Source organism: Bos indicus x Bos taurus, chromosome 28 (genome assembly GCF_003369695.1).
Source record: "Bos indicus x Bos taurus breed Angus x Brahman F1 hybrid chromosome 28, Bos_hybrid_MaternalHap_v2.0, whole genome shotgun sequence".
NCBI lineage: Eukaryota > Metazoa > Chordata > Mammalia > Artiodactyla > Bovidae > Bos > Bos indicus x Bos taurus.
The window spans coordinates 3,720,941-3,733,799 of record NC_040103.1 but is presented as its reverse complement, the minus strand read 5'-3'; the positions used below and the strand labels follow the sequence as shown (position 1 = coordinate 3,733,799).

At 42.3% G+C, this 12,859-nt stretch overlaps 1 protein-coding gene across 1 annotated transcript in view; it reads left to right on the top strand.

The window, feature by feature from the left end:
- Nucleotides 1-12,859, top strand: part of TTC13 (tetratricopeptide repeat domain 13) — an 80,763-nt gene that overhangs the window by 1,269 nt on the left and 66,635 nt on the right.

Genomic DNA, 12,859 nt, shown 5'->3' with positions numbered 1-12,859 from the left:
TTCTCCTTCCTCTTTCCTCTTGGCCTGTGTGAGTTCCCTTGAGGTTTGCTTTTGAAACATCGGGGTCTGCTTGACTCATAGGAGCTGGCTGGTTGGTTTTATGGCCTGACAGCAGTCTAGCATTGTTTACCTAGGAAGACGATAAGTATTTTTGGTTGAGATGAAATGTCGAGATTAGCACAGTGTGATTTCCTTTCACCACAATCTGACTTCCTTGAGGGAGTCTCACTCACTGAGGGTTATGTGACTTCTGTATTTTGTAGTAGGCCGTGGCCAGTAACAGCATAAATGCACAGTGGAAAGAGAATAGCTTTTACCTCTGTCACTTTCTGTGACTCTGATCAGGTTAATTGCCTGTCTTTGCATAATTGCCTCCTCTGTAAATTGGAGACTGTTCCCTAATGACAGGGTTTCCTTTTCTTCACAAGGATGTTGTGAGGAAAATGAGAAATAGCTCATTTTGCAGTGCTTGCTGTGTGCCAGGTGCTGTTTTAAGAACTTTAAGTTGGTGAGGCAATTCTCTTAGCCTGTTAGAGCCCTGGTTACTATGTCATTGGATGGTAGCTCCTTTTCTAGGAGGAGAAAACGGAGGCACAGTGAAATCATCACTTTCCTGAGGGCCCACAGTTGGACAGGGAGGAGCCCAGGTAGTCAGACTCCTGACAAAATTTGTCTGAAACACTCAGTGGTTATAATTAGGAAAACACATTTGTAATATTTATAGGCATATAGAAAGTAGTGCATAAACCTTCCCTTCCTTTCCCTCCTATATTCATATGGTGCTCACTGGCTAAAGGAGACCCTGATTCTAGGCAATGAAAGAGACAAATCAGTTTAATTATGAAATCAGTTGATTTTGTTGATCTAGGTGACACATTTCATTTTGTAGCATCAGGCTTATGCCAATGGCTAAGAGTCGTCATTGGAGCCAACTCTGACTTGCATTATGCTTTTCCCCCAAATGATAAATGTCAGTTTTCAGAACCAGGGCATTTGGAAGAATCCTGTTCATCCTCCATGCCTTCACATACAGAGCCTAATGGTCTCTGCTTCAGAGGATGAACAGAGGCTTTAAGCATTATTTAAATGTTTCTCTGTATCGCCTCCACGTAGTACTTATTTTCTCAGTCTTCCAGATAGCCTCCCCTGGGCTGACGTGAATGTTCCAGTAGCAGCCGAAGTGGCTTGGCTGCTGCTGTTGTCACCTGGGAAGTAATTGCCAGGGTCAACTGCTTATGCTCTATGGGTCCCCAGGTGTTCCGGTTGGCGTTACTAGTGTTGTGTGTGACAGAAGCCCTCTCTTTTGTCATAGAAACTTGCCCAAATGTTTCTCATGTCTCCATCCTTGTCCAAGACAACCAGGTAGAAGCAAGTGAAACCTACCTTGATCCCTCTCTGTTCCAAGAAGAACAGATGTAGCAACAAATTCAGGATTTAGAGCGAGCCAGATCATAGCCTGAGGGGCTCATGCTCTGCATCCGAAGCTCCTAGATGATCAGTATCAGGTTTAAGCAAGTGTCAGGATCCAGAACTAATCAGTTATTCAAAATCAAGACGTGACCTCACCAACTATTAATCATGTCACTGGACTGTCCAGCCCCAAATTAAGCCAGCCCCTTTTCAGAGGCTTTACAGTGGCTTTTCAGAAGCCTTCCCACTACTGCTAGATATAAATAACTGAGTTGATGCCTGCATGAGCCTGAATCTGCACACCTTTGGATGAGCTGTGTATGTATTCTCTAAAGACAGAAACTTCAGTGACTGTAGGGCTGAGGAGAATGGCTGGTGGGAGCTGTCGGTCTGGAGAGGACAGTGGCCGGAATCCAGGCCTCAGGGAGCAGCCTCGGGGAGCCCAGTTGCCCAGACGACAAGCTTGGATGGTCTCAGTGCCATGGGGCTCAGCCTGGCTTTCCTGTTCCCTAGCCCCCCTTCAACTTTTTCTCCTCTAGCACGTTTTTACATTTTGCATTTTGTTTGAATAGCATGTATAGCCTCAAACTTCTGATACTCTGTTTTCCTATGGTGAAAATCATCCTACTCTTTTAAAAAATGAATGCTGTAATGTACATATTTTTTTAAATAAAAGTAAATGCTCCTCCCCTTCCTTGTTATCTTTGCCCCGTTTGTAGTTTGGAATTGTGGGAAGAAAGGAACCGAAGTTTACTCCTAATTCTTTCCTCTGGTTTTATACTTGTCAACACTGCATCCTTCTTTAACACAGTGCTTGACACTGAAGTAGGAATTATTTTTGTCTCCATTTTACATGGGGAAACTGAGGCAAAGAGAATGGTTACTCAGTAGAGAGTCAAGCCAGGGTTTGAACCTAGCCTATCTGTGAACTACTTGTCAGTAATATTTGCATATTAGTATAATTTGTGTGGGTTGCTTCAGTAGTGTCTGACTGTTTGCAACCCCATGGTCTATAGCCTGGCAGTCTCCTCTGTCCATGGGATTCCCCAGGCAAGAGTACTGGAATGGGTTGCCATTTCCTTTTGCAGGGGATCTTCCCAACCCAGGGATTGAACCTGTGTCTCCTATGTCTCCTGCATGGGCAGAAGTATTCTTTACCCCTAGTGCCACCTTCTTACTAATATTATTGATAAAGTCCTATGCCCTTTAGGTTTGTTTGTTGAGAGTTATACTCTTAGGTGGCTTGTCCTAGAATTTTATGTTTATGTATGTGCAGGATTGTTCCATTGAATCTGACATTTTGGACTGTAGAGGGGACTGGTCTGTTATTTAACTGAAAACCTGTCTGTATGCCTCCTGGATGCTCCTTAGTGTTGGAGGCGCTGGGGTCACAGCACAGTTGGCTGAGCTCCTCCCTGGAGCCTGTGTTCTGCTGGAATAAGGAATCAGCACGCACTAGGCCTGGGGAAAAGTACCTCCAGAAACAGAGTGCTGTGGGGATGCTTCTTTGAGAAGCCCTGGGAAGGCCTCTGCTAAGGTGATATGAGCAGAGACTCGGATGGAGTGAGACTTGGAGAAATCTTAAAAGTGTGTTAGTCGCTCAGTCCTGTCTGACTCTTTGTGACCCCATGAACTGTAGCCTTGCCAGGCTTCTTTTGCCTGGCATGGATTCTCCAGGCAAGAATTCTAGAGTGGGTAGCCATTCCCTTCTCCAGGGGATCTTCCAGGGATCAAATCCGGAAGATTCTTTACCATCTGAGTCATCGGAACCGCGGTATCCTTAACCTGACGCCCTGAAGTCACAGATCCGGTAAAGTAAGGTTTAGTTAAATTGTCACTTGTCCACTGATTCAAGAAATCAGGTTTTCATTTCTGCTCTTCAGCCAAAGTTAAGCTGCATCTCATTCCAGTGCGGCGTTCATCTGTATTAAATATGTCTTTACGTGTTCTTTATAGAAGGTCCAGCTGTATTTTAGTTAAAACGTATGCTCTTATAGTACTTGATTCAAAAATACTTTTGTTTTCCTTATTTGAAAATGTATTAATAGAACAGTAAATTTATGTGAGTTGGTTTCTTGCTACTGTCTTCTTGAGAGTTTTTGTCTACTTCTAGGTGAGGTGTTTTAGTCCTTGATGTCTTTATGGTCATTTTCAGATAGCCACCTTCATCCAGCTGGTGGTGTTAGCAACTGTCCATGCTTAATGCCTCAGTCAAGTACAATAATTACTTCACAACCTGAAGTAATTTTCTTTAGTTTGTTGAAATTAATAATCCCAGATTTGAGTTCTATTTTCTCACTGTTCTTTATGGAGAACCAAATATTAGTGTCTGTCTGATTTGGGAGTTTTAACTGCCAGATAAACAAGGAAGTGGTTGTGAATGTAGCTCTGTGTTTTTGACAATCAGACAGACTTAAAGATTGTCAGTATTTATGATCTCTCTCTTAATTGAGGAACTGGTTTTTTAAATACATGAAATTGATCTTATTGCTCACAGCCTTAAATTATGGCTGTGTCTTCAAGGTGGTAAGGAATCAATAGAGGGAAGCTTCTGTAATGAGAGCCATTTCCTCTTTTGTTCTGGCGGCGGGGAAGCTGAGAGCCAAGTTTTATGCCCAGTCATGGCAGCTGTAAGTAACCCTTTCAGCTGCAGTGTTTCCTTGACCCCTTCTTCCCTTGGCCCCGATTTTCGGTGTTATCATACACAGTTTTGTGGCTGATCTCTTCTGATCTTTTTAAAGCACACAAACAAATTTGCCAGTGTAAAGGAGTTAGCTTATTTCAAGCACAGAGGTTCAGGCTTGGAATGATGAAGAGATCCGTGTATTGTTACCTCCGCCAGCCCAGGCCACTGATCACTGGGAGGGTGAGCAGCATTTTTCAGAAAATCATCTGATTTAGGGGTGGTTCTTTGTAGTGAGCACCCAGTGAAGCTGATACCCTATGGTATCTGCATTTGTTGTTCAGTTGCTCAGTTGTGTCCAACTCTTTGTGACCCCATGAACTGCAGCTCTCCAGGCTTCCCTGTCCTTCACAATCTCCCAGAGTTTGCTCAGACTCCTGACTATTGAGTTGGTGATGACATCCAACCATCTCATCCTCTGTCGTCCCCTTCTCCTGCCTTCAGTCTTTCCCAGCATCAGGGTCTTTTCCAGTGAGTTGGCTCTTTGCATCATGTGGCCAAATTATTGGAGCTTCAGCATCAGTCCTTCCAATGAATATTCAGAATTGATTTCCTTTAGGTTTAATCTCCTTGCTGTCCAAGAGCCTCTCAAGAGTGTTCTCCAGCACCACGGTTCAAAAGCATCAATTCTTCAGAGCTCAGCCTTCTTTATGGTCCAACTCTACATCCATACATTACTACTAGAAAAACCATAGCTTTGACTAGATGGACCTTTGTCTGCAAAGTATTGTCGGCAAAGTAATGTCTCTGCTTTTTAATATGCTGTTTAGGTTTGTCATTGCCTTTCTTCCAAGGAGCAAGTGTCTTTTAATTTCATGGCTACAATCACCATGGTATTTGCAAATGGTATTTCCATACTCACTAGCTTTTTCCTGTAGAGCTGTTGTCATTAAGAATTACTTTTATCTTTTACAAGTTTCTGTATGCTGGTAGATGTGTTCTGCTTTGGGTGACCTGGTGGCTCAAACAGTAAACAATCTGCCCTCATTGCTAGAGACCCGGATTCAATCCATGGGTTGGGAAGATCCCCTGGAGGAGGGCATGGCAGCCTACTTCAGTATTCTTGCCTAAAAAATCCCGTGGACAGAGGAGTGTGGCGGGCTACAGTCCATGGAGTCACAGAGTCAGACACAACTGAGTGACTTAACACTTTCACACTTTCACTTTTGGATGACAAGGGTTATTTTTTTCCCCTCTGGATGCTGGCAAAAAATACATGGCCTGGGTTTTAAAATCTAACTGCATGGAGCATGACTACGGGAAGTGGCAGAGCACTTTCTCTATAAAAACTTTTCAAAAAGTGTCTTTTACAGTGTGTAGATACAGCTTGGCTTTTTTGCACTTGGTAAGTATTTGGCTGACTGACCAACTTATACAGCATCTCCTTTTCATAATGTAGTGTCTCAAAGAGGACATCTTTTCTTTTTGTTTAAGCTTGTTATCTTGCAGACAGAATAAGTACAAAATTTATTAAAGCAGAATTTTAATACTTTTCACTTTGGGTTAATGCTTTCCAACATTTTCCATCTGCTGTCGTTTTTTTTTCACTTTTTATTGAAATATGACATATGCAGAAAAATGCTTGTATCACAAGTGTAAAGCTCCCTAAGTTTTCACAAACTGAGTAATGGATGTAACCAGACAGAACCCCAAACCAATAACTGCTATCTGTTCTTAAGCGAGTTGATAGTCTTATTCTGTGTCACCCTTGTTTCACTGGGAAATACTTGCTGTAGCTTCATCTCTGATTCAGGAACTGGCACAGTGCATGGGCTCTGCTCGGGTGCCCGTGTTCTTCACATGGACACCCGGGGGTCCTGTGTCAGGAGGTCTGCCCTCTACTTGGCGCCACTTCCGCACAGGAGACCAGTTGACTTCTTTTGTGACTTTTTTCTGCCTGTGTTTGGGATGTTCTAAGTGACACCATGTTTCCTTGCCAATAATGGTTCCACATTACTGCCTAGATCTGCTTCAGCTTCCCAGTAGAGATGATGATGTTTGACAGTAGGTGTGGGCTTATGAACAAGTCTTCAGCTTGTAAAAGTACACCTTGAGCATCAGATGCGTTTTCAGTCCAGCTTAAACTCCAGGCTAAATGATCAGCCTTTGTGGATAAGGCCCGCTGCCCTGTTGGTTGCCTGCAGCACCTGCCACGCTATTCTGTTTTTGAATTGGTGCTGCGTAATTTGCTTCCATGCTTCTTTTTCCATTCTGTGCAACTGACCAGCTCCTTTACATTCTGTACCTGTGTTAATACTTTCATGTGAGTTAATATGTGAGCTTCAATCAGATTATATTCATGTTTTGCTAAAAAGCCATTCTCTCTTTAAGATGGCTTTTGCAGATCCTTGTTCTAGAGGATTAATTATGTTGACTTTATAATCTTAATTCTCAGTGGGCAGCCTCTATTTTCAATTTGTTTTATGATAACTTACACATCTCAGGTAAGTAATCTCAGTAATTACACATTACTGATGAATAATATTAGAATAAAAGAAATATATAAATTCTTGAGAATTTCCCCAGTTACTACTTTTCCTGTTATTACAGTTTGAAAGAAAATACCACTTGGGGCCCTCCAGGAAGTTAATATACAGCACCTCTGTTACCGAACCGAACTTGAGTCTGTTTGCCCATAGCACAGCAAAGCTGATCTGCTGATACTGGATTGTCATGAAGGAAAGCTCAGTGTTTATTTGCAGGGCACCAAGCCAGGAAGAATGGCAGCTTATGCTCAAAAAACCCAAACTCTCCATAAGCTTTCAGGGAAGGGTCTTAAAGGCAACCTTTGGGATGAGAGTTATAGGCTGTAGATTTTCTTCTGATTGGTTGATGGTGAGGTAATTAGGTGATGTTTTGAAAATCTTAATCATCAGCCTTCTGGTCCAGCCAGCCTGGGGCTACAGGCTTGTGGTCAGCAAGCAGTCACCATCCTCCACCTGGGTGGGCTCTCTGCTTCTGCAGAACATCTCCAAGATATGCATCAGATTGTTATATATATCCCTTCAGGAGGAACTGGGACTTTTATTGCTGAACTATTATTTAAGCTACTTTTCTTGCTTTGAATTGACGCTTTTGAATTATGGTGCTGGAGAAGACTCTTGAGGATCCTTTGGACAGCAAGGAGATAAACCAGTCAATCCTAAAGGAAATCAGTCCTGAATATTCATTGGAAGGACTGATGCTGAGGGTACAGTACTTTGGCCATTGATGTGAAAAGCCAACACATTGGAAAAGACCCTGATGCTGGGAAAGATTGAGGGCAAGATGAGAAGGGGGCCTCAGAAGATGAGATGGTTGGATGGCATCACTGACTCAGTGGACATGAGTTTGAGCAAACTTAGGGAGATAGTGGAGAACAGAGAAACCAGTTGCTATAGTCCATGGGGTTGCAGAAAGTTGGACACAACTTAGCAACTGAATAACAACAACTTTCCTTGCTTGACTGCTTTTCCTTAGTTTCTGTATTCCCTCACTTCCCTAAATGGTTACTGCTCGAATCTGCTCTTTGAAACTCAGGGAACACCTGGGGAACTAAAGCCTTTTTTCTACAAACAAGAAAAAGGGTATATGGAGGGGCTTTTGTACCTGGTTTTATACTTGGTTTCAACAACTCCCACTTTTCTTTGATGCTCCTCAGTCTTGAGGGGAACAGGGGCAGAATGAGAAAGAGAATAAAGTTTTGAATAGAAAGGTTAATCATAAACTGGCAGGACAATTCGGTGTTAGGGGGACCCAATTTCATCATCACCAGTGGTTGTCTTACAAATGTGGAAATTGATCAAAGCAAAGGTACTATAACTTAAAGCCATGTAGCACCTGCTTGGCCTTCAGGTAGCTGCTCCAACCACAGGTTATCCTACGGTTGGGACTACAATTGTCAATAAATGTCTGGCACTTGACTTCCAAGTTCTAGCTCCTCCATGGGAAAAGCCCAGTCATCCTTGTGTTCAGATGAACCAGGCCCACCATCTTTCATACCTAGAATGAAGTGGTCAAATGATGAGCACAGCAGCAGCTCTGGAATTCCTTATAAAACACTTTCCTTCAGGGATTGGCCATAGGGTTTGCTGTTGGCAAGCTTTCCGTCAGTTTTACTTGCAGGACGGGAATGTGTGTCACATGCCCTCTCCTTCTAGCGACACGTCTCTCCTCAGCAGGAGGTAATGCTCTCCTCTTACTTGATTGAGAAGGAAGCAATCAGGAGAGAACTTCCACGCTTTCCCACCTAGCTGTGGTCCGGTTGCCTTGGAGGCTGCTTCAGCCTAGTGCAGCATTCTCCTTGTGCCCAGAGTCCTTCCTTCACATCTTCCATCAGCATACAAATGGTTATAATAGTTTCCATCTTGCAGCATAGACAGGACCACCGAGTCCTTGCAGCCACCACCTCATCTCTCTGTTTACTTTTACCGCAGAATTCCTCAAAGAAGATGTTTGTGTACACTGTCTCCATGTCCTACAGTCAGGTCCCATATCTTCACCGGAGACACTCTTCTTAAAGTCGGCTGTGTATACGGCTTAGGAGAAAAAAGAAGTTGGATGGCATTGCTGCAGTAAATGATTACTAGGACCCTGCAATGGTGTGATGAGTGATGACAGATGTGCTGTGTACTTCTGTCCATGGAGTATCCTGGAGCATAGCTGTGGCAAACCTTCATCTCACTGTTTCTCTGTTTTGTGACCTTGAACATGTCCATTAACATTGATCGTCATTCCCCTTGGGTACAATGAGCCCAAAATATGTTCTACCAGTTTCAGAGAGTGGAGCATCAAAAAAAAAAAAATGTTTGTGAAATTATTTTGAAAGTTGTAAAGTACTGTGGAGGCCAAAATAAACTTCAAGAAAGCAGGAGGAAGAAATTTTCAGGAAAGAACCAGCAGTTTTAGCCTAGATGTATATACTAACATTTCACAGTCATTCTGTGAACTGTATACATTATGTCCATTCCTCACAATTGCCCTATGAGGGTGTGTGGTGGTACTCATTGCTGTTTCACAAATGAGGAAACTGAGGCTAAGAGAAATTCAAGAGAAATCCTGCACAAAGTCAGACAGCCAGTTAGGCATCTAATCTGAGTCATCCTGTGCTCTGAACCACTCTATTACTTTGCTGCCAAACTAATCACATTTGAAGCCAGGGAAAGAGTAGATTTAAATATTAAAAGAAGAGCTGGTTCTTTGAAAATACAGACATTAATTAGGCACTAATTTAGCAAGGCTAGTCAAGAAAAATGAGAAGAAACCAGTGCAGCCGGCCCTTGAACAACATGGGTGTGAACTGTGCAGGTTCACTTACACGTGGATTTTTTTTCAGTAGGAGATGCTACAGTGCTACATGATCTGTGGGGTAAATGCGATTGTGGAACTGCGGATTCGGAGGGCTAACTATAAGTTATACACAAATTTTTAACTGCGTGGAGAATCAGTACCCCTAACCTCTGTGTTGTTCAAGGATCGACTGTATTTCCCTTTAGGAATCATTGTAACTCCATGTACCTTTATGACAAAGATGTAGAACAATTGTAAGAAACAATTATAAAATCCCTCCTCAGAAAAAGGTAAATTACCAAGTTTATTTTCCCTCTGCCTCTTAAATATCTTGTCTCCATCAGGGTCAGCTCTTTCCTTCTCATTGAACTTAAGCTTCCTAAGCTTTCTTAGAGATCCTACCTGCTTAATCATCCACCACTTATGATTATCAAATTTATATCTGTAGCTCTCTCTTTCTCTGAAATCCCCTACTACACACAAGACAGCTCCTGCATCTCACGAACACTTGCTTAAGCTCAGAGGTAGCGCTTTACTCCCTCTAAAAGCACTCTTCCTCCTAAACTCCCAACTTCAGTTCCTGGCACAGCTCCGAATCTCGAGCTGCACAGACTGGGAATAATGCCTCTTTCCTCCCCCCGTGCCCAGTTTTACTCAAAAAGCCTTGTCCTTTTTACTTCATATCTCTTTAGACCATGACCCTCTTTTAACTCAGTGGCCTCTACGTATGTTGGGACTTTGCTGCTTTTTAACTGGTCACAGCCTCCACCTGGCCTTCCCGCTCCAGTCTCCAATCCTCCTGTCACCACCATCAGTGATCTTCCTGCTGAAGCTTTCTGTAGCATCTTAGTATTAAAGAGGAAAGGAAATAAATGAACTGGATACTAAACTTGAGAAACTAGAAGAGGAAATAAGGGAAATTGCAGGACTAAAAAAAAACATAGCCAGAATAAATGAATTAGAGCAACACTGAAATTGGTCAATAGATCCAAGAGCTGCATCTTCAAACAATAAAGTAGATCAATCTGAGAAGGCTAACATGTAAATAGGGAGCAGATGCAACTGTGTGTAATGAATGAGGGATATGTGCACCACTGGAGAAGCCATTAGATTTAAGAGACAACTGCATAGAAATCTCTGCTAATAGGTTAAAAATATGAAGCAATAGAGAAATATCCAGAAAAATGTAGAAGAAAAAAATGAGATTGTGTAATGTGTTTTGAGAATATTTCTGCAGTAATCACAATTCAATTACTTGTATGACCTAAACAATGAGGAAAACAGACATTTCCTAATTTCATGGAAATCTATAGCATTTAAATACAACTAGGTTATTATTCCACTCCAGTACTCTTGCTTGGAAAATCCCATGGATGGAGGAGCCTGGTAGGCTGTAGTCCATGGGGTCACTGAGGGTCGGACACGACTGAGCGACTTCTTTCACTTTCCACTTTGATGCATTGGAGAAGGAAATGGCAACCCACTCCAGTGTTGTTGCCTGGAGAATCCCAGGGACGGGGGAGCCTGGTGGGCTGCTGTCTATGGGATCGCACAGAGTCGGACACGACTGAAGTGACTTAGCAGCAGCAGGGTTATTACTAGAAGATAGTTGACTCCATAGTGAATTAAATATTTTTAGATTAAAGAACAAATTTAACCTCCTAGGCCAGACAACTCTAGTTACAACTAGAACAAACTATTTTCCTATCACAGACCTTACCAAACCACCAAAACCACTGATGCCAGAATCCGATAAAGTTGGGGAGTGGGGGAAGGAAAGAAAGCTGTTAACATAGTTATAAAAATCCTAAGTGAAATATTAGTAAACTAAAGCCAGCAAATAAAAGAATAATCTGCCTTGATCAATTAGTTTATTCTAGAATTACAGAAGAGTGTTCAACTTTGATCACTTGATAGATCAAAGGAGAAAAATCATACGATTAGCATAGAGAAATATCCAAAAATCACCCGATAAATTTCAGTCAGCTTTCCAGATTTAAAATTTTTGGTGAAGCGGAGAATTCTTCCTTTATATGGTAAAATATATCAATCTCAAAATAGCTACATAGAGCAGCTTCCCCCTGGATGTTTAAAAATGTTAAATGAAAAAGAATTATTGTCAGAAGTTGAGGAAATTCTGGGTCATCAAATGACATGTTAACGTCAAGAATAATCTGGGGTGCCTTTTATCACTAGTGTTGAGCACTTTGGGGAGGTTTTATCCAGTACAATAAGATGCTAAGTGAGTAAATAGTAAAAAGACTTTGATATAATTATGTGTAGTTGATATAGTGATCCACTGTAAGACATTAATAGAGCAGTTAAAATTTCAATAATGTGGAGGTAAAATATTCACCTCTAGTCAATTAAGAAGACAAAAGATTGACAGCAGGCTGTGTCTCTGCCTGGACCGCTCTCCCAGTCCTGCCAGTCTCCCATGGGCCTTCACCTGTCAATGCTTAACTTTGTTCAGATCTGCCTTCACTGTCAAGCTTCGGGAGTTGGTGATAGACAGGGAAGTCTGGCGTGCTGCAGCCCGTGGGGTCGCAAAGAGTCAGACACAACTGAGTGACTTTCACTTTCACATAAATCATCTCAAAGATTTTTTTAAAAAAGAAGTCTAGAAATATATCCCTGGAGAAGGAAATGGCAACCCACTCCAGTATTCTTGCCTAGAGAATCCTGTGGACAGAGGAGCCTGGTGGGCTGCCATCTATGGGGTTGCATAGAGTCGGACACGATTGAAGTGACTTAGCATGCGTGATGCATTGGAGAAGGAAATGGCAACCCAGTCCAGTATCTTGCCTGGAGAATCCCAGGCACAGGGGAACCTGGTGGGCTGCCGTCTATGGTGTCACACAGAGTTGGACACAACTGAAGTGACTTAGCAGCAGCAGAAATAGGTTCCAGTGTCTAAATGTCTTATAAAGGTGGCATTCAACTAAAATGATAATTTCATAAGTGGCCCTGAAGCAACTCGCTAACCATTTGGAAAATAGATAATTAGAAATTATTCCCTATATCTTAGACCAGAATAGATCACATGACTTACAAATTAGCAAAGGACATACGCAATTTGGACTTCCCTGGTGGCTCAGTGGTACAGAACACACCTACGAATGTAGGAGGTGTGGGTTCGATTCCTGGGTAAGGAAGATCCCCTGGAGAAGGAAATGGCAACCCACTCCAGTATTCTTGCCTGGGAAATCCCATGGACTTTGTGCCTGGCAGGCTACAATCCATGGGGTTGCAAAGAGTCAGACATGACTTAGCGACTAAACAACAACAACAAAATCAATTTACAAAGAGATACAAATGGCCAATAAATCAAAAGGTTACTCTTACTAGTACTGTGTTCAGTTTGGGAAAGGTGAAAATAATGGCAATACTCTAGAGAGAGATAGTGATGCTATACACTGCAAACAGGAATGAAATTACTTTTAAGTATTGGGATGGAAATGGAGCGATATAATGGAAAGTGTTAGAATTTTTGCCTCA